The sequence below is a fragment of the Coptis chinensis genome, chromosome 3 (assembly GCF_015680905.1).
Source record: "Coptis chinensis isolate HL-2020 chromosome 3, ASM1568090v1, whole genome shotgun sequence".
NCBI classification, from domain to species: Eukaryota; Viridiplantae; Streptophyta; class Magnoliopsida; order Ranunculales; family Ranunculaceae; genus Coptis; species Coptis chinensis.
Window position 1 is genome coordinate 109,385,811 of NC_141458.1, and position 25,407 is coordinate 109,411,217.

The window sequence follows — 25,407 nt, forward strand, 5'->3', positions numbered from 1 at the left end:
AGCATCTCTGCTATTCAAGCTGAACTTATGCCTGATGCCTCCTCATCTTCTGAAGAAGACACCGATGATGACCTGCCTCAAGTTCAACTTCCTTTTCTGCCAGTTCCAGCTTCAGGTAAATGTTCTATTCAGCCAACCGTTCTAGCTAATCCAACCACACAATCTGATGGTGCAGCAGCAAGTATTGATGGTGAACCAAAGTTTGATTCTACCCCTGCCCCTGCTTCATAAGCCTTTTAGTTGATGATTCACATAAACAATTATTTTTAAACAATTATTCTATGGGTCTGTAATATTGAGTTATGTAGCTTACATACAATTTACTTTACTGAGCTCTGTAGCTCTTCTATTTTATGCATGCTATTTACTTACTGAGCTTTGCAGCTCTTCTATTTTATGTATGCCTTCGAAGTATTTTATGTTACACTACATATATTGTTGTGCATACTCTACCCCTGTTGCCCCCAAAGTTCATTTGGAACAACAATAGGTGACCCTAGCAGGCTAAACAAATTAAGATGAGGCATCACCAGAATTTGATCAGGATGTCATAGGAGCCATTTCAACTTAAGTGTAATTGAGAGTTCGATCGTATAGAAGCATATGCCTTTGTGAAAGCAACTTGGTGCCATGAGCACAACGCTGTATTTAATGTTTTGAGAGCGCTAGGATCTGGATCCCACCCAGATCTTCCTAGCAACCCCTGCATTTGATGTTTTGAGAGCGCTTGGAACTTGCATACAGTTCAGGCTCGCAAGAACACTATCTCTTGCTCCAAGTCAAACTAGCATACAATTTACTGAACAGTTAGTATGGTTATATTCCCCAAAGGCTTAACCCATCGAGGATATTTGCAGTTTAAAAGAACTGGCATACAGTTCCAACTGCATGGGGCTGAGAAAGGAACTGACAGTTTGACTTTCCCTTACTCAGTATCACTGGTTTTAAAGCAAATTGGCATACAATATTCTTGAACAGATAGTGAGCAAATAATTCCCTAAAGGCTTAGTCCATTGAGGATAATAAAGAAAATGCAAGGAATATATTCGATTGCAAGGTGAAGAACTTTATTGATGGTAAAATATGCATAACAAAGCATGAAATAATAATTTACTGATAATACTTGTGAAGGTGTTATTCGTTCTATGGTTTGACAAGAACGTCACCTTCAACAGTACGTAGGTAGTAAAAACCAGTTCGACCAACCTTGTCAATGATGTATGGTCCTTCCCAGTTAGGTCCAAGTTTGCCAATGGGCTCTGGGATCTCACAGAGAACCAGATCGCCAATTTTGAAAGATCAAATCCGGACTCTATTGTCGTATGATCTCTTCAAAGTCTATTGGTTAGCAGTTAAGCGAAGTGCGGCACCTTCTCGCTTTTCATCAAGGAGATCTATTTCTCTACATAATAGTTCCTCATTATCTAGAGTGTGCACAACATCTGACTTTTGAGTGGGAGCTACCAGTTCTGGAAGTGTGATAGCTTCAGTTCCGTAGGTTAGTGAAAATAGAGACTCACCAGTTGACTGCTTGGGTGTAGTTCGGTTCGCCCATAGGACCTTAGGCAGTTCTTCGACCCATAAACCTTTCGCGTCAGCTAATTTATGCTTCATGTTATCCAAAATTACCCTATTAGAGGCTTCAGCCTAGCCATTGCCTTGTGGATACTTTAGAGTTGAGAACAGATGGGTGATGTGAAACTCCTTGCACAGTTCAGCAACCAGTCCTCTAGCGAACTGTTGCCTATTATCTAAAATGATAACTTTAGGTATGCCAAACCTGCAGACAATGTTGTTCCAAATGAAATTTCTGACGTCCTGTTCTCGAATGAAGACAAGGGGAACTGCTTCTATCCACTTGGTGAAGTAATCCGTTGCGACCAGCAAGAATCTAACATTACTATGAGCGGGTGGTAGGGGTCCTACAATATCAGTTCCCCACTGTGCAAATGGCCATGGGCTGGCCAATGGGTGCAGTTATGTTGCTGGAGCATGGACAAGTGGAGAGAATCGTTGACACTTTTTGCACTTGCGGGAAAAAACTTGTGCATCCTTTTACATATAAGGTCAAAAGTATCATTGCCTTAGGATCTTGAGAGCTAGAGTTCTGCCCCCAGCATGGCTGCCAAAAATTCCTTCATGAACTTCTCACATAACCTGTTCAGTGAGATCTGGGGAGAGACATCTGAGATGAGGTCCCATAAAGGACTTCTTATACAGATCGTCTCTTACGAGGGTGAATCTTTGTATCTTTGCAAGCATACGCCTTGCTATATTCTTATCTTCAGGGAGTGTCCCTTCTTTGAGGTAGGACTTGTATGGATCCATCCAAGTTGGAGTAATGGCTGGAATAACACAAACTGTTGTAACTGGGACCTGAATGCTAGATTTCTCCTGGAACTCGATAGGGATTGAACAAGACTCGTTGTTGCCCAACATTGAGGCAACATATGCAAAAGCATCTGCGTGTCTATTGGCTGACCGAGGTAGCTGATAGAACTGAATGTTCTCAAACTTGCTCTGAAGGTCCCTTACCAGTTCCAGGTATTTTGCTATTCGCTCATCCCTGGCCTGGTATCCACCATCAACTTGAAAAACAACCAACTGTGAGCCACTAAAAATTGTCAGGTGTGTCAAACCCACATCAAGAGCCATTGTGAGGCCAGCAAGAGTGGCTTCATATTCTGCCTCGTTGTTTGAAGCATTCCAACCTAACCAAATAGATTTCTCCAATCGCATATTGTCAGGAGTGACTAACACGGCCCCAATTCCTGCGCCTTTGTCATTTGAAGATCCATTATGTAACGCCCGTATTTAAACATACGTATTTATTAATTAATTAATTAATTAAATTATTTATTTAAAATTCGTTGGATTGGATTTGGGATACGTGGGCCTGGTTTCTGGGCCCGAGTTTGTGTTGGGCTTGGGTTTCAAACCCAAGTATATAATCACATTGTTCTAGAGAATAGGGTTTTTAGGGAATAAAATATAATAAAAATGGAGGCGGCTTATTTGCTCGAGCGTTGGAGCACGACGATTCGAACTATGATAAATTCGTGGAACGTTTAATACAGGTGAGTAGCTATTTTTGCTATTTCACCGAATTTATAGTTTTCGTGTATCGGTGTATACTATCTAAGATTTCTGCATATTGATACTGCTTATTATCTTGTTTTACTCGACGTCGTGCCTGTCGTATTATTAAACTTCGTTAAATATCAAAAATTGTATTTGAACTGTCGAACTGTGATACAGTGTTGTGTGTGAGTTGATTTCTGATGGTGGTCACGATTTGGGGGGGGGGGGGCGGAGCTTATGCACTGTTCATGGCGGCTAAAGCCCCACCAATAGTATTGCCTGTAGATTTTATAGAACTGTTGAAGCTCTGTTCAAGTTTTGAACAAGCGTTAATGACGTCGCCCACAAACCAACGCGTTTGATTTGTTTGAACTTTTTGTGGTGAAGTTAGATTGGTTGGTTGGAGGTTGGTTAGGGATGTTTGGAGGGGGCTGTTGAAGCTTGAAGGGAGCGTCAATGGAGGCGCGAGCCCCAAACCTCCTCCCCTGTAAAAAACGTCATTACTGTGATACTGAGGGATGGTTTTTTTATGTGATTTTCGTTGTTGTGAACTGTTTGGTTTGTGTTGCGGGTTGTTGGTCTGATGAATGGTGGTAGGGGGAAAGTTTGAGAGCGGTTGAAAGCTCCAAGAACATTAATGGTAGTAGGATCTAGAATTTAGAGGTGATTTCGAAAACTGGAAATCTGGGGTTGCTTGGTGAAGTAAAGTTGTGGGGTTTTTCACCCACACCAATTTCTCTTAGTTAGTTTTGGGTGGTGTGTGAAGATTGTGGTGGCCGAAATTTGGGCTGGTGGTGGAGGAAGAAGCTTGGAGAAGATGAACTGTTGGCCGGTTTGGGCCTGGGGCTTGGGCCTTAGATGGTTGTTGGGCCGGTTCTATTTCTTGCTGGGGCCAATTTTAAATGGGTTTTGTTTTGGGCCTGTTTTTATATTAGTTAGTATGGTTTTGCTGAAGGGTGGGTCAAACTAATTACTTGGGCAGAGACGACCCACTCTGTAATTGAGTATGAAATGCGGTAAGTATAGAATATGCTTGGCTGGTTATTAGTTTAGTTAGAACATAAGGCGCCTCGTGGAGGAACTAAATGTCTTTTATTATGCGTATGGTTTGTTGTGTGGTTAGTGGGAAGTTAAGGCGCCTCAGTGGAGGAACTACCTGCCTTACTTATTGTACTTAAGGATGTTGTATTAGTCGTTGGAAGTTAAGGCACCTCGGTGGAGGAACTAACCGCCTTATTTATTGTGTATATATATGTATAATTATATGTTGTATTTTAGGGCTACTCACACCAGCATTTTTATAATGCTGACCCGATTTGCATGTTTGCTTATCGGGTGTATTCATTAAATAAACATAGTTGATAAGTCTTGATAGGTTTAGTGTTGAAGAATGTTGGTTGCTGCTTGTGGTTTGCGTTAGCGTTGCATCTCAGGATATGTTTTGTTTTCCCTTGAGGTGATATAAATTTTCAGTCTAGACAATGTTTTTGTCTTTTCATTTGTAAATTTAATTAAAGAGTTATTGAAAAGAGATTTGTAACCAAATCTTATTTGTAAATTTTTGTAATGAAGAGGACTTTGGTTTAAGTTAAAAAAAAAATTATTGGTTTTTAATTATCCGCATATTTAAACTGTTTATGGGTTTTTGGGAGTTGAGAGTGCGTCACACCTCAAAGATCGAAGAGTCGGGAACAAATATTGTTTTTCCGAATTCTGTCGAAATTCGGGGTGTGACACATTCACAAACAACCACCACCCAGAGCTTGGCTCCCAGGGATCTAGACAGTTTTCTGGAGATTCTGGCTGGATGTGATCATCTGAACTAGGGGTAGTTGAGTCATACCCTGTGTAGGTTATTAGGAAATCTTCCAAGAATTCTGCTAGTGCTTGACCCTTCTTTGAGATTCTGGGGACGTAAATAATATCATATTCTGACAGTTGCACAGACCATTTTGCTAGGCTCCCTGACATGTTCGGTCTTTCTAAAACTGACCGCAATTGGTACTCTATGATTACTCTGATAGTGTGGGACTGGAAGTATGGTCGCAACTTCTCTGCTGCAAAAACAAGTGCTAGAGCAACTCTTTCGAGTGTTGGGTACTTTGTTTCTGCTGGAAGAAGCGTGTGACTCAAGAAATAGACAGACTTTTCAACCTTTTTTTCATCCATGCGTATTAGTACAGAACTGATACCGTAGTCAGACGAACAGAGATAAAGACCCAAAACTTCTCCCTCAACTGGCTTGGAAAGGATTGGTGGTGCCCCCAGGTATGTTTTGAGTTGATTAAATACTTTCTGGAATTTTTCCGTCCATGCAAATGAGGTATTCTTTTGCAGTAACTGAAAGAGAGGTTTGCACTTATATGAACTCTTAGAGATGAACCTGTTTAGAGCTGCTAACATGCCCGTAATTTTTTGAACCTCCTTCATATTCTTAGGTGAGGGCATATCTAGGAGTGCCTAGATTTGATATGAGTTTGCCTCGATTCCTCTTTTAGTAACTAGATACCCCAAAAACTTCCCTGATGAGACAGCGAAAGCACACTTTGTAGGGTTGAGCCTCATGCGATACTCCCTAAGAATGTCGAATGCACGCTTCAGGTGGGAGAGATGATCTTCTCTTCTTAGGCTTTTGATCAAAAGATCGTCTACATACACCTCCACAATGTCACCTATCAATCCTTTGAACATCTTGTTTACCAATCGTTGGTATGTATCCCCTGCATTTTTCATCCCGAACGGCATGACCTAATAGCAGTACAGGCCATCCTCGGTTGTGAAACTGGCATGCTTGTGGTCCTCTTCATGCAAGGGGATCTGGTTGTAACTAGATAACCTATCTATGAAAGACAATAGTTCATGTCTAGCCGTTGCATCCACCAATTTATCAATTCGTGGTAGAGGGTAGCTGTCCTTCAGACATGCACGGTTCAGATCCGTGAAGTCGATACAGATTCTCCATGACCCATTCTTCTTTCTTACTTGGACAATATTAGAAATCCAAGTGGGAAAATTGATTTTTCTGACAAATTTAGCTGCCTTCAGCTTTTGAACTTCGTTTTTTATAGCTTTGGATCTGTCAGCACCTATTTTCCTTGGTTTCTGCTTGACTACTACTACATCACTGTAGACATTAAGTGGGTGGCATGCCACATGGGGACCAATTCCTGGCATTTCTTCAAACGACCAAGCAAACACGTCCTTGTGCTCTCGGAGGAACTGTATCAAAGTCGTGCGCTCTCCAGAACTCAACATGGTGCCGATGAAAGTGGTTTTTGGTGAGCTACCTCCCCCAATATCCACTTCCTCCAACGGCTCCAGTAAGGGGGGATCCTCCCTCTCTCTTGGGACCAGGTCTGGGAGGGGGGGATCCAACTGTAATTGCTATTTGGCGGGTTGCCCCACCTCCATTGGTTCAAAAGGGAGTGGGGACTGCTTTGTTACCAAAGCACAGCACGTCTTGGCGGCCAACTAATCTCCTCTTATTATCTCAATTTTCCCATGATGTGGGAATTTTAGACATTGGTGATAGGTGCTGGGAACGGCTCGGAGTCTGTGTAGCCAGGTCTTGCCTAAAATCATGTGATATGGTGTGTTAGCTTTTACCATAACAAAATTTATGATAAGAGTTACTAGACCAGTGGCTACAAGTAACTGGATCTCCCCAACTGTGAGAGCTTTGTCCCCATTGAATCCATACAGGTTAGAGCTGGTGGCAACCATCTCCGCATCTGGGATTTGTAACTTTTTGAATGCATCATAGTAGTGTTGAACTGCCTGGGTCCACCAATATGCGATGCAAATCATAATCTCCAAAAGGGATTGTCCTCATTTGGGTTTTGGATGTTAAGGCAATCAACTTCAGAGAAAAGAATGAGCGGATCTTTCTAGGGTACCGCGTTGACCTGAGCTCCTGTAGTCAGCTTGCTGTTCATGATCCTCATCTGCTTGGCGATGCACATTTGATATCGCGCACCCTTGTCAGTTACCTGTCCATTTCGTTTACTTACTTTACCAGAAATCATATTTATCTAGAGTCGGCCGTTGAGTGGTCCAGTACTTGGGGGGTCCTGAACTAACGTGCTGATCTCCTCAGGCTGTACTGCATTTGCCTGTTCGTGTGCCACAAATTGCTTCAAATACCCCCTTTCAATCAGATCCTATAGTTCATTTTTGAGGGTCCCGCAGCTCGTGCCGCGGACCCTTACTCTTATGGAACTTGTAGTAGGTTTTGGTCTCTCGGTACCCGGGAACCCGCTTAAGCGAGCCGCCATTTGAGGTAACTCTAATTTTTTATCGAGTCCAGAACCTCATCTGGCATTTTGTTCACAGGGGCGAAGTTTCTGTCAATTGAGTGAAGAGCTTCTTCAGCTCCTTCCACACGTGGCTTCTTCTGTTGCTTTCCATCTGCACTACTGGTTACATTTTGGTATTGCCCTCTGGGCATTCATCCCTTTGATAGGGATTCGGCCTTTTGGCGACTACGATTACGGTCTCTCTTTGATTTTTGAGGGGTAGAATTTCCATTCCCTTCTTGAGGAACTCCAGGAACTGTTCGACTAGTTTTCTTCACTTCTTGACGTCTGTTCAGGACATCTTCTTCCCACCCCGCATGAGTTTCAACCCTATCAAGTAGTTCCTCTAAATCACGGGGTGGTTTCCTGGAGAGAGATCTGAGGTGTTGTTTTTATCCAACCCTTGTTTAAAAGCTATTATAACAGTCTGTTTATCACAAGACTCTATTTGGATTGAAATTTCCATGAACCGTTGCATGTAGGATCTCAATGCCTCTCCATCCTTTTTCTTGATATTGAACAGTGCATCAATCCGTTTAAGTTGATGCTTGTTGCATGAATACCTATCTATGGAGGTTCTGAATAGTTCTTCTGAGGACCTGATCTAACGCTCAGGTAATCTGTGATACCACTGGAGCGTTGATAAAAGGTAAAAACGATAGTTTTACCTACGAATAAGTAACGAGACTTAAACGTAAGTAAAACTAAAACTAATTTTAGCTTAATATTATCAAAGTTTTCTACTCTCGATGCTATTGCAATAAGTGGAGTAGAGAATTCGTTCCACTCCTAGTTCTTTAGAATTCACGTTAACTAAGATTATCAGTTCTATCAAAGTTGATGAGAGTAACGATGGAATTTATACTACGGTGGTAATTCAACTAATCAAGATACGATAATTCAATTATGGAAATACTAAATTGACAATATGATAATGAATTAGGGGAATTTGATTCCACTTTGATTCGACTTAATAAACTAACAAAGAAATGTTGTAATCCGAATTGAAATGCTTTCGCATAACAATTGGGTGTTTCTAATCCCTAATTATTCATGGTAATCTCTACCAACTAACAACTAGCATGTGAAACAATCAAACCCATTCTCATGGTGAACTAATTACTTTCTAGAATAGAATAGATTTTTACAACCAATTTCTACCCTAACAACAATCAAGTTTCATCAAGGCTTCCTCAAACCCCTCTAATGGAGGTTTTAGCCTTGAATCATCATACTATCATTTCTAAAACAAGAACAATCAAAACAAGTCATTATTGAATAACTAATTAACTTTCTTAATCTAATTTATCAATAGTCTAAGATTCAAAATGGATTACAACTGAAATTCAAACTAATCTAGAACTAAAATTAGGAATACTAATTATCAATTTAAAACAACTAAATCTATGAATGCAAGATTGAATTCAAAATTAAAGGTTGAAATATAAACTAAGTATTTTATTCTAAGATTCAAAACTTGTTCTAACAACTAATAGCATTGACAACTAATTAGATTAAAAATATATAAACTAATTTAATGAATTAAAACTAAGTATTTGGATCATTCACTAATTCAAACTAACTTAAAAACTAATTGACTAAGTAAAAACTAAGTTTAAAACTACTTTTCTGATCCAGTTCTAACTATCCTTAAGAGCTAAGTCTTTGTTTCTTAAATGGAGGAGACCAGATCCACAAAATCGTGCATGGGCTAAGGAGCCTGTTTTGGGTAAGAAAATCGAGTGCAAAACATCAGTACTTCAGTCCACAAAGGGCTTTTCAACTAGATTTGACTTCAATAGCCTTTTTGTCCACTTTTTCTCCTCTGATTAGATCAAGGCTTAGACCATTGGAAATCTTTTTCCAAGCCGGTCGTTTTGACATAGGGTAGGCCCAATTCCGAGTTTTGAGTCCAAAGATACAGCCTTCGAAAGTTCTGCTGACTTTTGTGTGTTGTTTCTGCCCGCGTTGACTTTGACTTTTCAGCTTTGACCGGGATTTAAAAAGGCTTTTTCTCCTTGAATCTTGGCCTTTAATCATAGAACTTCTTAGCAACCAACTTTTTCTCTATTATCTCGCAAAAAGGGTGCATTTTTGTACATATTCGACTCTAATGCCTGAAATACATAAGAACACGATAACAGTACTAACTCTTACTTATTAATCACATAATTAGTCTAAAATTAATATTGTTAAGGGGTTAAAACTATAGTTTTGGACTCTTATCAAACCACCCCCAAATAGCATTTTGCTTGTCCTCAAGCAAATATGAGAAATTAGAATAAGTGACCAAAAATGGAGTTCTAACTAATCTCGTTTCGCCGAGTGCGATTGCATTGACCATATACAACAAGGCGTTAAGCCACTAGGAATTTCCTAGTGGACGAGTTATAGTCTCGTGAGAGTTTTCCAGTGAAGATACTCACAAACTTCATCTATGCTACAATGACTAAGAAATAAAACTATTGTTTCTTTATTTATGTCTCAATTATCTATACATCTCACTAGCAATGAATACAGAATAATCAAGTCGAAACCTAAGCTAATATATGCATAATAATCAATCATCTACGAATAAACATATATACAATGAGTAATACTATGAAATGCACTAACAAGTCCATTTTTGAAACTTTGGAATAGCGTCCTTAAGTAGGTCCTCACATAAAAGTCAAGACAAAAATACTCTGATTTTTCTGCTCAAGTTTTGCTACTCTATTGTGCAGTGGGCACACTTTACCTTACAATCTCAATGACACACAAGGAAGCCGAAGTCGATCAAACACATCTTCCACTTGCTATCACACTAACCTATTCCTAATTGAGCTAGAGGTCTTTATTAGGTGTTGCGGGGATTAGATGATGATTTAAGAATGAAGGAAATGGATATTTAAAAAGAACCAGTCTGAGATAATAGAGTCTTAATATTATGTAACTAGGGAAAGCCTTGTTTTTACTTTGCTTCTACACTTTGTTTCCATCTTTAGCCTTTTTTTTTCTTTGGCTTTTGACTCCTTTAATTCTGTTTTTGGAGTTCTAACTCTTTATTTTATTTTATTTTTTTCTTTTCTTTGGATGGAAACTTTATTTTCTTATTTGAAGCAACTAACAAATTCTTGATTTCAAAGGTCTTTCTCTTTTCTATTCTTCATCTCTATTCTCAGACTCATTCAAAGAATGGGTAGGCTGATTTTTATTTTTATTTTGTTTTGTGAAAGGGTAAAGGATTTGTGGGTTATGAAAGGCCAAAGAAGGGCTCAGACGGGCGACTAGCAGAAAATAATTTCATAAGGTTTGAATTTCTGGCTATATCGATCCAAAGAGGGCCTAAATTCTCACTTAGGATATGGTATAGTGATCAAGCAAGTGGACGTGTGATTTCTCTATCCGGAAGTTACTTCTCCCTTGTGTCATTTCTCAAATATTTCACTCATATAAGGCTTTAGGCTATATTCTCACAAGATTTGTAGAATAAGTACTTTAGCCTAGATTTCAGAAACTTACTGCCAAACAATTATAGATACTCATGTAATATATTTATAGAAAGATGCAAAGATTATTACTTACATATTAACTTAAGTTTCTAAAAACTATTCTAACGCAAAAGCTAACGTGAAACTTCTAGATTATTAAGAGCATAGAGAAAAAACAATATCAATATTCCCAAGTGTATAGCATAAACTTTTTATTTATATTTTTAAATTTTTTATTTTTTTTACTAGAAAATAAGTGATATTGTACATATCTATATCCTAACAGATGCCTTAAATTAGGCATGTTTCTATGCCACCCCCAAACAAAAATATGTTTTGTCCTCAAAATAAAGAATTAAAGAGGATAGGAGTTACCATTGAAACGCGTGAAAATTTAGAGCATCTGCAAAACAAAGTTAAAACATACTAATATAGAAAAATAAAAATAGACGCAACTCTATATGAGTTCCACCCGTTATGGGGATAACAAGAATCAAATTGCTTGGGACATAAGTAGACACTAACTAAAATAAAAACTTACCTTATCTCCATCGTTTAAGCGTCATCCTCCTCCTCTTCATAGGACCAAGGCTCTTTTGCGTCCTGCCACGCTATGATAATTTGCCAAGCCCTTCGTCGTGTATCATCAACCCGTGCTAACCTGTCAAGTGTTACTCGGTCTGATGGGGTGTAAGGAGCAACCAAATGAGGTTGCACCTGCCATCCTGGCCAAGTCAAAACTCAAAATGAACGAACCACGCAATTGGTGGGTCTCATGATTTCAACCCTAACCCAATCCATGAACTGGGTATAGAATTCAGGCAAACAACTGCGCATGATCATGATGCGGCAAACCAAAACAGGCATACGAAGAGACTTATGGCTCATGCTATGGGCTCTCTTTAGACTAGCCACTAAAACTCTGGGAATGTCATATAGGCGACGTCCCTCAGCTAAAGCAAGGAAAATGTCACCAACAATACTATTTGTAGAAGTAAACTGTCACTCCCCTAAAATATTCATCAGGATGAATAACATGGTGGTGCCACAATATCTAATCCTAGCCACACCAATATTGGCAACATTAATTCTCAACCAACTCATTGCAAAATTACTTCTAAAATAGTGGATCAGATAAAAGCAATGCTAAAAACAATAATACCACCCCCAAACAATTCGAGAAGGTGGGATTTACGCAAAAATCATTGCATGCTTAGACAAAACCCAATTTAAATTAAAATAGAAATTCAAATAACAATTAACTACATAATTTAAATTTAACTACTAAATTTAACAACTTAACATCGAATCTACTAAAAACAATAAAAACAACATCAAAACAACAAATTTATAGAACAGAGTTTAGGATGGAAAGACCAACACCCCACCCCCAAACAAATTTTATAGAACAGAGTTTAGAAATTTTGTTTTAAACGTGGGTTTTTTAAAGTCAGATTCCTGAGACTTCATCTCTAACATATGTATATAATGAACATCCAGTTTACCATATATCAACAACCGAAATAGTTGTGGATCTTGACATAAATAATTAACATGGAATGCACCCCCAAATAGAATCAAGCACCAAGATTTTCTATGATGCAACTTAGTGAAATGAAAGCGAAGTCTGATAGACCTAGAACGTAACCGAGCATACACCTTCTTCTTCATCTTTGAACGAAAGGGTGTCCAAGTGAATGATCGTGAGAAAATAGATGTTTGTGGAAGATATGTTGGATATGTATAAGTTTTAAAAGGAAAGAATGGAAAAAATTGGAATGTGGGTTTAGCACAAAACTCATTCATGGTGTAGGTAGGAACTGTCTCAATTCTGAAAATGAAGGTGTCAAGTGCCTTTTTCTTGAGAATTATTTCCGTATTAGGAGGATTTAGAAAATCATGAAGCACATGAGAAATAAGAGGGTCAAGTGCAAACTCAAGGTTCCTTTGAAAAGGTGGAAGGTGGGGAAAATTGGTGATGGAAGATGAATAAGTGACAGGATTATGTGAGGCGGATGAATGGGGCTCGGCTGGAGCTCTCAGGTCTAGATTATCAGAAGCCTTGAGATATGCAAGATATTCCTCAATAGGTGGGTCAAAAGAATCACTCGGATAGAGGGTGAAAAATTCATCTTCCGTCATAGCGTCAAGGGATGAATGGATGTTGACAGGGACAGACTCGCGAGGAAGAGTTGTAAAAGAGTCGAAGGAAATCTTCCTCGACTTCCAGGGAGTTCTCGTCGAAGTTGGAACTTCCAAAGGATAGGAATTTGTGCATCTGATTATCAGGAAACGTGGTTTTGAAATAATCTTAAGCTAAGCTTTCGATCATGCTAACCTCTCCATCCAAAGTCGTATATGGGAATTGTTTCATCGTTTTAAAAATATTTACCTCAATAGAAAGATGGCCAAAAGACATGGACATCAAACCATCGCGGCAATTTATGAGCGCGTTGGTAGTAGCCAAGAAAAGACGCTCTAAAATGATCGGAACAGAGTTGTTAGCGACTTCTATATCGAGGATAACAAAATTAGCAGGATAGTAGAAATCATAAACCTTAACAAGCACGTTTTCAACCACACCCTTTGGATACTTAATAGAACGATCCGCTAATTGCAACGTCATTTTAGTAGGTTGCATCTCCTGTAGACCTATTTGTTTATATAAATAATACGGGAGTAAGTTAACACTTTCCCCCAGGTCTAATAGCGCGGTCGTCATGTGGGAATCTCCTAAGGTGCATTGTATAGTAGGACGACCAAGGTCCTTGTACTTAATGATTCCATTATGTTCGGTTAAAGTTGGAAATTGCTCAGTTAAAAAGGCGTCTTTAGGAATATTTGTTTTACGCCTAGTAGTGCACAACTCTTTAAGAAACTTAGCATGGTGAGGTAACTTTTTAATTGCTTCTAGAAAGGGTAGGTTTATCGTTAGATTTTTGAAAGCCTCCCTAATCTCGTCGAAATTCGTATCCTTGGTTAACATGGCTAATCTCTGGGGAAACGGTGGTTTCTCTCTATATTTAGCATATGGATCAACAGGATGTCTAACCTTGGCTTTTTGTTTCTTAGGTTGTGGTTTAACTTGTACCTCTATTGGGGTAGGATCTTCAGTTATTACTTCGATATCTAGTATAATATCCGGTGTAGGAACTACTGGTGGGGTAACTACAGGCATAGTTATGGCGTTATCAACCACTCTGCCAGAACAGAGAGTGGTGATGGCATTTAGCACACCTACGTTTCCATTTTCATTACTAGTATTACCATTTACTTCAAAGGCTGTGTTTGTTGTTTTAGGATTAGGTATCGCTTGACCTGGAAACACACCTTTGGGTTGTACTTTCTCTTGGGCTAACTACTGTAAGGAAAGCTGGATGGACTGTAAAATTTGTTGTTGGGTTTGCATAAAGGCGTTGAAACGATCCGGTTGTTGTTGAGTGTTTGTTACAGGTTATGTGACAGGGACTATGTCACGTTGATTATTAATAGGTGGGTTGTGATAGTTATGATTAACCAAAACAATACCTCTATTAGCATTATAATTATAATTATTATAATTCCCCTGACCTTGTCCTTGTCTCGGTGTAGCTTGATTGTAATTGTTTGCTGGCCTAACATTTTGATTATTATACGCTGGAGGTGTAACTTGTTGGTTATTTCGCCAACCATAGTTGGGATTTTGTCGCCAAGGTACGTTAGGTTCACTATTAATAGAACAAACATTGTCCGGCTGTGCGGATGGATGTTCATAGACTAGAGGACAATAGGAGTCGAGATGCGCAGGACTGAAATAGAAATTACATGGAATAGAGTTGACATTCATGACAGGGATATGCTTTTGTTGAACAAAAATAGCTTCTACATTTCTAGTGAGAGATTTGATTAAAGTTTTAAGCTCAGGATCGGGTTTAATCTCAAACATACTAGCAGCCTTAATCGTTGAAGAAGAACTAGCGGGGAGGGAGATATCGTCACTACCCCCAATTATTATTACACTTTGTTTGATCTTCTAAAAACAAGCCTCTGAGGCTCTTTTACTGAGGAAACTACCCCCATTCATTATATCTAGGACCTCTTTATGGTGGTGTAAAAGTCCCTTGAAAAAGGCACGAACTAACGTGTCTTTCGCAAGGTTATGATGTGGACACTCTATAAGAAGGTCAGTGAAACGATTCCAAGCCTCTGGAAAGGATTCATGAGGATTCTATTGGAAAAAATGAATCTTGGAAAGCATTTAATCTGTCTTCAGTGGTGGGTAAAAATGTTCCATAAATAGTTGAACAAGTTTGGCCCAAGAGTCCACAGAATTAGGCGCTTGGGCAGTTAACCAAGACGCCGCCTTGTCGGCTAGGGTGAAGGAAACACCCTCAGTTTAATTTGTTCCGCACCAACTGTAGAATGATGGAATGTGGTAAGGACTTGTTCAATCCTACGCATATGTTGATAAGGGTTTTCATGAAAAATGGGTAACAAATTAAATATATCTGGGGGGATTCAGAAATCCCCCATTGGGTCTGCAAGAACGATGCAAGATTTTGGGTTATCGTTCAAGGCTTTGTAAAATTCAGAGAGAGGAGACTCTCTTTCTTCAGCCATTATTTAAGGTGTAGTGTGTGGTATATGATAACCCGTAAAAACTAAACTAGATTACTCTAACTTAATTCTTACGGTATCAATCATTTATTTCCTACTCTCACATATATATTCATGCAATATATAGAGTACAGAATCGTTCCACTCTTAACTCTCTAGACTTAAACGAATTCAACTAATCAAACACAAGGAAACAATGGTGAGAGTAATGTGTGATGTGAAATTTCTATTCTACGATTATACTATAGATTCAAATAAATCTAAATTAACTAAACTAATAAAATGTGAATTTAATGAATTAGAACAACATAGAGGGGGAAAATTCCACCATGGAATTCTATTGGCTATTAGTTAGTCATCGAATCGAATATTGATCCCTAGTGAATACCAAGTCCTCTCGAATCAAGGTTCCACTAGCATGAGAGTGTAGCTCCACCACAAATCTCTTTGATGGTGGCTCTAAACTCTAGTTCATCATTATGAGGTTTATCTCTAAACATTCATAATAATGAACTTGAAATTCTATTCTAAATAACAACTATTCTAACAAGCAATCATCCTCACATGGCTTCTTCAACCTCCTCTAATGGAGTTTTTAGCCTAGTTTCATTGGATTCATTGACAATAAATAATAATAGGAAGACATAATTAAATTAAACTAAACTTGATTAAAATAACTTGAAATAAACTTGATTAAACGAATATAACAAATAGTCTAAGAATCAACATGAATTAAAACTGAAATTACAACTAATGTAGAACTAATATTATGAATAGAGCTAATTAATTTTATTGATCTAATGAATAGCAATAACAATAATTCAATAACTAAATTAAACAAGATAATAAAAACTAATTAATTAATTGATTCTCAAAACGATATCTAGATCTAAACTATTCTCTAATGGCTACTTCCTACCTAAACTAAGGATTACTTAAGAGCTAAGTCTTGTGTGTTGAAATGGAGGAGACTAGATCCACATTTTCATGTATGGGCTGAGGAGCCATGTTTTGGGCTGGAAAATCAAGCCCAAAGCCTAATTTCTTTAGTCCATTTAGCCCTTTTCAGCTGGATTTAACTTCAATAGACTTTTTGTCTACTTATGCTCCTCTGATTGGGTCAAGGCTTGGTCCATCGGAAAGCTCTTTCCGAGTCTGTCGTTTTGACATAAGGTAAGCCCAATTCCAAGGCCTGAGTCCAAAGATACGGTGTTCGGAAGTTCTACTAACTTTTGTGCACTGTCTCTGCCCGCGTTGACTTTGACTTTTTAGCTTTGACCGGGCTTTACAAAGGCTTTTTCTCCTTGAATCTTGGCCTTTAATCACAGAACTTCTTAGCAACCAACTCTTGCTCCTTTATCTTGCCAAAGTGACACATTTCTGCATATAATTGACTTCAATGCCTGAAATACATAAAAGCACGTAATCAACATTAACTCTTATTTATTACTCACATAATTGGTTTAAAAGTACTATTGTTAAGGGGTTAAAACTACAGTTTTGGGCTCTTATCAAACCACCCCCAAACAGTATTTTGCTTGTCCTCAAGCAAATATGAGAAATTAGAATAAGTGACCAAAAATGGAGTTCTAACTACTCTCGTTTCGTCGAGTGCAATTGCATTGACCATATGCAACAAGGCCTTAAACCACTAGAAATTCTCTAGTGGACGAGTTATAGCCTCGTGAGAGTTTTCCAGTGAAGGTACTTACAAACTTCATCTATACTACAACGACTAAGAAATAAAACTATTGTTTCCTTATTTATGTGTCAATGATCTATTCATCTCACTAGTATTTAAACAAGAACGATCATTCTAAAACTTAAACTAATACATGCATAACAATCAAATCATCTTAAAATAAACAACTATACAATAAACTATGATATGAAATGCAATGGCAGGTCCGTTTCTGAAACTTTTGGGTAGCGTGCCTAAGTAGGTTCTCACAAGGAATGTGCCAAAACACATAACACTCTGATTTTTCCACTCAAGTTTGCTAACTCCAGTGTGCAGTGGGCACACATTTCCTCACAATCTCAATGACAATCCAAGGAAGCCGAGGTCGATCAAACACATCTACCACTTACTATCATACCAACCTATTCCTAATTAAGCTAGAGGTCTTTATTAGGTGATACGGGGCGTAGGTATTGGTTAAAGAAGGAAGGAAATGGATATTCAAAAAGACAAGTCTAAGAAAGTAGGGTCTTCATATTATGTAACTAGAGAAAACCTTATTCTTTTGCTTCTACACTTTGTTTCCATCCTTAGCCTTTTCATTTTAGCTTTTTGACTCCTTTTATTCTATTTTTGGAGTTTTTATTTTATTTTATTTTTATTTTATTTTCTTTGGATGGAAACTTTCTTTTCTTTTTCCTTTCTGAAGCAACTAACTAATTTTTATTTATACAGGTTTTTCTCTTATCTTTTCTTCACTCATCCTATTTCTCAGACTTATCTAGATAGGTAGGCTGATTTTATTATTTTGTTTTATTGGGTAAAGAATTTTTTGTTTGTGAAAAGGCTAATGAAAGGCTCAGTGGGGCGACTAGCGGATAATAAATTTCATATAGGTGTGAATTTCTGGCTATATCGATCCAAAGAGGGCCTAAATTCTCGCTTAGGATATGGTATGGTGATCAAGCAAGTGGATGTGTGATCTCTCTACTCATAATTTACTTCTCTCTTGTGTCATCACTCAGATATTTCACTTTTATGAGGCTTTTAGGCTAGATGCACACAGGATATGTATTAAGTACTCTAACCTAGGTCTCAGAAAAATACTGCCAAGTACAATCAAAGATGCTCATGCAAGATGTTCGTGAAAAGATGCAATGACTATTACCTATATATTAATCTAAGTTTCAAAAATTAAATCCTAATTCAAGTACTACGTGAGATTTCTAGACTAATATCATTATGAAGAAAGGAACAATACCGTTATCACTAAGTGCCTAGTATAAACAATATTTATGATTTTTAATATTTTATAATGAAAAGTACGTAATTTACATCCTAAAAGTGCTTAATTTTTGCAAATGTTTCTATCCCACCCCCAAACAATCGAACGCTTTGTCCTCAAAGTGTAAAGAGATAAGGAAAGAATTTACCATAGAAACGTGGCAAAAATTGGCAGTACCTGTAATATAAATATTATAAAGATGATATGATAACATGAAGCACAATTAAACTGTTACGTACTAACTAACACAAACTCTACTAGAGTAAACATGACAGGCAAAGGGTGGCAAAACGTTTTGAAATGAAAGACCAAAATACGCCACCCCCCAAACAAAATTGGAAAACTCTTTTTAAGTTTGAATTTTTGTTTGGCCTATACTCCAGAAAGGTGGTATTGTATAAAAACTGGGGTCTTTTAAAGTCAGATTCCCTAGACTTAATCTGATATATATGTATTAACATGCAGTTTACCATATATCAATAATCTAAATAATTGTGGATCTTTCCATAAATAGTTAACATGGAAAGCACCATCAAACAAAATTAAGCACCAAGATTTCTTATGACGTGGCTTAGTGGAATGAGAGCGAAGTCTGATAGATCTAGAACCTAATTGAGCATACCAGTTTCTTCTTTTTCTTTGAACGAAAAGGTGTCTAAGTGAATGATCGTGAGAAAATAGATAGTTGGGGAAGATATGTAGGGTATGGATAAGTTTTAGATTGAAGGAATAGAAAAAATGAGTGTGTGGTTTTAGCATAAAACTTATTGGTGGCATGGGTTGGCATTATCACACATCTGAAAATGAAGGTATCAGATGGCTCTTTAGGTAGTTCTTGAGAGGGTGGATCATCACAGGCTCCTAGAAACTCGTCGAATTCCTCATCTAGGTTATTCGCATCCATATAATTATGGTATTCATCTCCATCTTTGAGAAATTCATCTATCTCGTGTATTATTAGGTTTACTCCATCTCTTGTAGGGTCAGAAGGCAGGGTGGAAAATTCTTTCGCTAGTTCAGTTATGTTCAACGAGTCAAAATTGTGATCTTTGTCTTCTTCCATAAGAGGGGTATCTACTAGTGTAGGGACGAGATCCTCGGAAGCACTAATGTGATGTACAAAACTCTCAATAGACTTAACTTCACCTTCTATAGGAAAACCTAGTTGTCTCTGCTTTTGTCTAAACATGTTAACTTCCACAGAAAGATTTCCAAAAGAAAGAGTCATTGAGCCATCCCGGCAATTGATTTGGGCATTGGCGGTTGTCAAGAAAGGACGCCCTAAGATGATGGGAATAGAATCATGAGCAGCTTCTATGTCTAGAATAACAAAGTCAACGGGGTAGTAAAAATCTTGGACTTTAACGAGAATGTTTTCAACTACGCCTTTGGGATACTTAATAGAATGATCGGCTAACTGCAAAGTCATTTTGGTTAGTTGAAGTTTTGTTAGATCTAGTTGTTTATATAAATAAAAAAGGAGTAAGTTAACACTCGCCCCCAGGTCTAATAAAGCAGTTGTTATGAAGGTATCACCTAAGGTGCATTGTACAGTAGGACAACCAGGGTCCATGTACTTAAGAATTCTGTTATGTTCAGATAAAGAGGGATATTGTTCAGTTAAGAATGCTTCGTAGGGTATGTTGGTTTTCCTCTTCTTGGTGTACAACTTTTTTAGAAACTTAGCGTGTCCAGGTAGACTTTTTATAACATCTAGAAAAGGTAGGTTTATAGTCAGATTTTTAAACACTTCCCTAATCTCATCAAAATTTTCGTCCTTTTTAGACATAACTAGTCTCTGGGGATATAGTGGTTTATCTCTGTATTTAGTAATATTATTAGTCTTTGCTTTATCTCTAGCTGTTTTCCATCTAGGTGTCCATATTGGAACCTCTACAGGTGTAGGATCATCAATATCTATGGTGGTATTCGGTAAAGTTGTGCCTTTTGGTTGTGGTTGGACTAGAACTTCTACAGTTGTAGGGTCTTCAGTTTCTATGACAGTATTTGGTATGGTTTCATTTTCAGCTTCTATTTGTGGACGATCTTTAGGTATAGTCACTTGGTTATCAGCTACTCGCCCTGAACGAAGGGTAGTGACTGCTTGTAGGTCCCCTGGGGTTATATTACCATTACACTGAATACTTTTTATTTCAAAGGCGGTGTTTGTTGACTTAGGATTAGGCATTGCTTGACCTGGAAACACACCTGTTTGGTTATTATTTTGGTTAGGAGACATGTCAATAACCTTTTGTCACAAAGACTACATCATTTGCGTCGTTTGTTTCATCATATTAGAGTTTTGATCATGCTGATCTTTCATCAAGTTGGAGTTTTGTTGCATAATTTGATTTTGTTTCTCCAACAAGGTCACAACTACTTTGTCTGTAGATGGTTGGACTAGAATTAAAGCTTGTTGAGCGATCATGGCTTGATGTTGATAGTTCTGGGTCATGGGCACTAAACCTCTATTCTGGTCACCTAAGTTTCCTTCTCCTTGATGTTGAGTTAACTGGTTAAAGTGTGATGGTTGTGGTGGTGGTTGTGCATAGACAAGAGGACAATAGAAGTCAGAATGCTCAAGACTAAAACAGACATTACAACGAGTAGAGTTAATCTTCATGATTGGTGTGGGTTATTATTGAACAGAGAGGGCATCGATAAGAGTTTTAAGCTCGGGATTATTTTTAACCTCAAAAGAAGAAAGAGTGGAGCGGAAAGATTCGTTACCTCCCCAATTGTTGTTCCTCTTAGATTGATCTTCTAAGAATGTATAAGCCTCCAAGGCTCCTTTACTAAGAAAACTACCCCCAGTCATGAAATCTAGAACCTCCTTATGACGATGTAAAAGCCCCTTAAAGAAGGCACGAACAAGCATGTCTTTCGCAAGATTATGATGCGGGCATTCAATGAGAAGATCAGTGAAACGATTCCAGGCCTCTGAAAAGGATTCATGAGGATTTTGGCGGAAGAAATGAATCTTGTGAAGCATTTCATCTGTTTTCATTGGTGGGTAAAATTGTTCCATGAACAAGTTGAGCCCATGAGTCCACAGAGTTTAGCGTTTGGGCAGTTAACCAAGATGTCGCCTTGTCGGCTAGGGTGAAAGGAAACACCCTAAGTTTAACTTGATCCGGACTTATGCTAGGATGATGGAATGTAGTGAGAACTTGTTCTATCCTACGCATATGCTAGTAAGGCTTCTCATGGTCTAAACCATGAAAAACTGGTAACAAGTTAAATATATTATGGGGAATTCGAAAATCCCCCACTAGGTCTGCAAGAACGATGCATGACTTAGGGCCATTGTTTAGGGCTTTATAAAAATCAGAGAGAGGAGTCTCTTGTTCTTTAGCCATCAATGCAGGTGTAGTGTATGAAATTCTAGATAGGCGTGTGGTATTTATGTCTACGAAAAACAAGCCTGATTATACTAGAATTAAAACTCCTCTGACAGAAAAGGCAAGGAGTGGAAGAAGGAGTACTTGAATGCCTCCTTGCTACGCATTTGAATAGCGTCTTGTATACACGATCTCAGTGTTTGTATGATGTTAGAAACACTGAATAACTTGAAGAAATGAAAATTTGGACTGACCTGTGAAAATCGGGCTGCTCCAGAAGAGGGCGGGAGTCACGCTTAGGATTTGCCTGTGAAGGGTGCAAGTCGCACTCGAGCCTGAGGCAATTTTCAGTGAGTTGAGCACGGGAGGAGCTCAGAATTTGCCTGTGAAGGGCGCGGGTCGCGCTCAGGTGGAACTTGAATTACAGTGTTTTGAGGGCAGGTTGTGCTCAACCTTTGCCTTATATGGGCGCGGGTCGCGCTCTCTAAAAAATTTGAAATTTTTACAGTAGTTTGCAAAGACGTCTATCAAGTATCCTGCAAAATTTCAGATCAATAGGAGCTATAAAAGTCCTTCTACTGCTCTTCAAAGTTTGTGAAATAGTTTTCGGACACAATACAAACAACTGAATGGTTAACCAATCAAAATAGAGACAAAAATCGCCAAAATTTTACTGGAGACTCCTGACAGATCATGGGTATTCCTGTAAAAATTTTAGAGCAATTGGAGTTCTACAAACTCTCCTTATTGGCTGTTGTTCCAGAACTTAAGTGTTTGCAAAACTGCAGAAATACACTGGAAACACTCCACTAGTTAGGAGGTCAAAATAAATCAACAACTTATCAAATTTTTACTGAAAACTGCTGACTTAGGATAGATACTCCTGTAAAAAGTTTAGAATTTTTGGAACTGCCTAAGTAACCTTACTTGTCTGTTTTTCAAGAACTTACGGGTTGAAAACTGAAATGCAACACTGTAAAGATCGTATTTGTTCACAAGGTAAAACAATTACGAAAATTCTGAAAATATTCCAGTAAATCAATAACACCTTATTTATTATACTTGAACATTTTCAGAATTTTCGGAAATTTAAAAATATCTTTACCACAATATTCTTCGCTGTGATTCCGCAGACACAAGGAAGGGCGGGCGCGCTCTGAACAAGGCCAAATGGAAGGCGTGCGCCCCTGTGCTTAAAATAGTGAACAGTAACAAAAATATGAGAAAAAAGAAAGAAAAATGAAAATGGGGGATTGCCCCTTGAATTCAAGCAATTGAATTCTTGTCCTGAAAGAGTTTAAGATGGCAGCGGCGCCATTTGATAACCCGTAAAAACTAAACTAGATTACTCTAACTTAATTCTTACGGTATCAATAATTTATTTTCTACTCTCACATATATATTCATGCAATATATAGAGTACGGAATCATTCCACTCTTAACTCTCTAGACTTAAACGAATTCAACTAATCAAACACAAGGAAACAATGGTGAGAGTAATATTCTACAAGAAAAATGACTTTTGGCCACAGGTACAAGTTAGCTTTAGCCACGGTCTATGGTTGTGGCAGAGTATCTACGGTCTTTAGCCGTGGCTAAAGCTTTTAGCAGCTGTGGCCAATTACGTGGGTGGTTTGAGTTTAGATAAATTTTTGGCCACGGTCATGTTTCTTTTTCTTTGAACCGTTGATGTAAATCTGTGTTTTTGTATCTGTTGATCTCTTGAAAATTAAAGGAGCGCAAAATGAAATGTATCACTGCGAAATATTCGACCAAATAGAAATAGGTAAACCTCTCTCAATTTTCTTCCCCCCCTCTCTCTCTCTCTCTCTCTCTCTCTCTCATCATAGATATGGGCGGCAAGAAGAAAAAGTGGGTATAAGGTCGTCTCTCTTCTCACTCCCCCATTTCTTCTTCCTCATGTCTCCCTTTGCCCTCTCAGAATTTTACTTTTTAAGGTTAGGGTTTACCAATTTGGCCTTGAAATCACTCTTTTTGTAAAACTTTGATTCGTTTGCAATTCTGTTTCACTTATAGGTTTTGTTTTGATTTCGTATGTTGCACTATTTTTTTAACGAAAAAGGATTTGAGATGGGTTTTGTGTTTTTTATTTTTATTTTTATGGACGTTTGGGATTATTAAACGTTAATATATGTTCTAACACTTTCATGTGGAAAATGTACAGAAATGGTGGAATGTACGAAGAAAATTGCAAAGCTTGATCTAGAGCTGACTGTGGAGGAGAGGAACCTCTTATCTGTGGGTTACAAAAATGTCATCGGTGCTTGTCGTGCTTCATGGTGCATTATGTCTTCAATTAAAACGTAAGGAAGAATCGGGGAAATGAAATCGAATGTGAAGTTGATTAAGAATTACCGAAGTAAGGTGGAGGAAGAGCTGTCCATGATTTGCATTGACATCTTAACCATCATAGATGAACACTTGATCCCTTCTGCCACCTCAGGAGAATCAACTATTTTCTACTACGTACAAGATGTGAGTCTTTTTGGTTTCATATATTTTCTATTGAATCAGTTCCTTTTGTGGTCTGATTAGGTATGGATAAGCTATTATGCATTAGCTTATATATTATTTGCACCTGTTAATCACTCAGTCCCTTTTATACTAGGAATATATAGTCCTCTATGTGATGCGACACATCTTAAACATAGACAAAATTCCCTAGTTTGTCCTTGTTAATAACTAGAAGGAACACTTGAGAAGCCCTTCAAATGATGTTAAGACTTTGAGTTAATGTTTATGGTTGATTGGGAGAAAAGATTTATTAGACTAAGAAGGTGAGCAAGTTGTTTTCTAATATTTGAATGGGGATTATCCTTGAACATTAATCTTGGCCTGCACAATATACTAGATCTTTTTTGTCAAAGTAGGACATACGGTTGTTGACAAGCAATCAGTCTATTCTGATTTGGTTAGAGGAAAATATGGTAACAGTTTTTGTGTTAACTTCAATGCAGGAAGGGTGATTACTTCCGCTATCTTGCTAAGTTTAAGACTAACCAAGATAGGAAGGATGTTGCTGACCAGTCATTGAAGGGCTACCAGGTATTTCCTTTTGGTGACATTTTAATGAAGCATTAATTTCTTAAGCTGATGTTTAATGCACCTTTAATGTATTGTCATTTCCTCTGTGGTTGTACCTTGTCAAGGCTGCTTCCAACACTGCAAGTACAGATCTTTCCCCAACCCACCCAATTCATCTTGGTTTGGCCCTTAATTTCTCTATTTTCTAATATGAAATATTGAATTCCCCTGAGAGGTAAATCTGTTTCCCGATCTTCACATGGCTAGCAGTTAACATAATGATTTTTTCCCCCTTACAATTGTCAGGATGTGTTTGTTATTTTATATCATTATCTCGATTGCAAAAGACATGGTAAGTCTTGTACCACTCTCTCTCTCTCTTCATTATCTTATTTCGCCGAAAAACTAAGATAAAGGGAAAAAAAAAGGTTGGTGGTGATTGACAGTAGTTAGAAATGTGGCGAAGTGTATCTCGGCAAATTACATCATCCTTAACAAAGAAACATTTTGTTTCTAGATTCTTCTCTTCTGGATCGGTAAGTCTATGAAATATATATAACATTTTCTGATTTTATTGATTTGATTTGATTGAAATTTGTTATTGTTAATG

At 38.0% G+C, this 25,407-nt stretch overlaps 1 pseudogene; it reads left to right on the top strand.

Annotated features, from left to right (window-relative positions):
- Nucleotides 1-23,939: 23,939 nt before the first annotated feature.
- LOC147512859 (14-3-3-like protein GF14 iota) lies at nucleotides 23,940-25,036 on the top strand (annotated as a pseudogene).
- Nucleotides 25,037-25,407: the final 371 nt, after the last annotated feature.